The following is a 2,390-nucleotide window of genomic DNA, read 5'->3' on the forward strand; positions in this document are numbered from 1 at the left end:
TTCTTACTCAGAGTAGACTCACCGTATGCAACTGTCAACATTTCAAGAGTTTTAGAGCACTGGATTCCATTTTTCACACAAAATTTAATGCAAACTCTTTGCGCCATTTTTTTCGAAAGAAGAAAATCGCCGATCAAACCAAACCCTTCTAACCTTTTACGCCTCTGACAGAAAAACAACACGAGCTATATAGTCAAAACTGTGAACATATGATCGTCACGAGTGTACCAGCACAACAAAACAAAAAATTTAAAACGTGAATGTACGTAGCCCGCGAAAATCGAAAAGTAACCTTACTTTTTGAACACACCTATATATATAAAATATATTCAATGCGATGGATCGGCGGATTCTCGCGACCTTTGGGTGGACGGAGCGACTGAATCATGACTTGCTAGAGTGCTACGATGCGAGTGTGGCCCCTGAACGGGGTTACATGCCACGGCTGCATGCTCTGTGGTGCGAGAAACACCCGGAGCTATCGCACTTTTCGCAGCAACGTCTGCGAAACCATGCTGAACTACTCCGTAAAAGGGGCTATGTAAGCGGAACGCCTACTCTACCACAGCTGGAACAAGCCAGCAACAGAGAAAGAGAGGCGACACTAAGACCAACCGCGGGCAGGCATCCAACAGATGAAGAGCGATGCTTTACGCCCCGGAGAAACATCAACACCAAGGTTTCTCTCAAGCCTAAAGATCTGGCTGAAATAGATGACGAGCTTCGTGGACATTTTTCCGGAGAATCCGACCTCTGGGCTATCAATTATTGTGTGTATAATGCAGCGAGAGCTTTGGCCGATGCGAACCGTAAAACAAAACTAATGGTTGAACATAAGACCAAAAGACGAATGCATCAACTTGCCATGAAGATAGGCTGGACAAAACAGTACGTGTCCCGCATTCAGTGTGTGATTGACTACATCACATCTGGCAGGAATTTTACCGCCAAGGTTCGAAAGTTCGCGCGCGAACTCCGGACCCGTTATCACACACTTAACAAGTCAAAGCTGCTGACCATCAGGCAGCATATTGTTGAGAGAATACGGATACAATCTGACGCTAAGAGAAGTCTAGAGCGGAGGAAGAGATGGGTCAGAGAAAATCAACAGTTTCTCTCTGACCCATCTCGACTCTTCCAAGACCCTCCAGTTACTGTCGAACACCCACCAAAACCAGAAGAGGTCGAAGTATTTTGGAGAGAAGTCTACGAAGTTCAGTATAGACTAGATTAAGACTCAGAAAATATAAATAGCTTCCAGGAATTATGTGTTGCCCTCATAGCACCTGATAAAGAATGCCCACTCATCACTACCGAAGAGGTGAAAAAAGTATTAAGAGGGATGAAGAACTATACCGCACCGGGACCAGAGTGTATTAAAACCTTCTGGTGGAAGAAGTTTTCTTCAACCCATCAGCATTTGGCCCGTATTTTCACCTCATATTTGAAGTCGGAAGAGCCGATTCCAGACTGGTTGGTGGAAGGGCGCACAATACTCCTGCCGAAAATAGGCAACTTAAATGACAGGCCAATAACTTGTCTGAACACACTTTATAAGATAGACTTTATAGATCCGCAAATAGTTGGGTGCATAGAGAGATTGATGCCGCTTGGGAAAACCAGATTTACTATCTCATCTGGAAAAAATCGTGTGACAACTAACAAGGTTACGTTTCAGAGAGGTGTCTTTCAGGGCGACACCATGAGCCCACTCCTCTTTTGCCTTACATTATTGCCAATATCTCTAGCACTTCGACATTCCGACGGGTACTTGTACGGCAAACCTGCAGATCGAAAGTACAAGGTCACTCATGTATTTTACATGGACGATCTTAAGATCTATACTAAAAACAAAGAGCAAATACATCTAGCTCTAAGGATTGTCGAATGATTTATTAGGAAAATTGGAATGGAATTTGGGTTAGGTAAATGCGCTAAGGATTACTTGAAGCGAGGAAAACTTAATGGCATCCCTGAAGATCCTGAGCTCGTTGATAGAAGCGCCATACGACACCTTTGCGCTGGAGAGACTTATACACACCTGGGCGTGCCACAGAGCCGCATTCAGGATGTGACATCTATAAAGGATAATCTCCGAAACAGGTACAAACGTCTCGTCCGGCTGATTTGGTCTTCCGAACTGTCGGCGAGGAACAAAATATCTGCAACGAACATGCTTGCCGTCCCGGTACCACTCTATTCATTTGCTGGATCGTCGTATTGGTTCCTTTACAGACTGTAGCCACCTATCTCACGGTTGTGAGACGTGGTTATGGCTGAAATTTTACCGCGATTTCGCAGGAAGCGGGTGCAATTTTTCAGATTAGCACACGCTCCCGGCGAAATCCTGCGGTTGTCCTTATAACAAATTTTTAATTATATGTATATAT

This window comes from Belonocnema kinseyi, chromosome 10 (assembly GCF_010883055.1).
Source record: "Belonocnema kinseyi isolate 2016_QV_RU_SX_M_011 chromosome 10, B_treatae_v1, whole genome shotgun sequence".
NCBI classification, from domain to species: Eukaryota; Metazoa; Arthropoda; class Insecta; order Hymenoptera; family Cynipidae; genus Belonocnema; species Belonocnema kinseyi.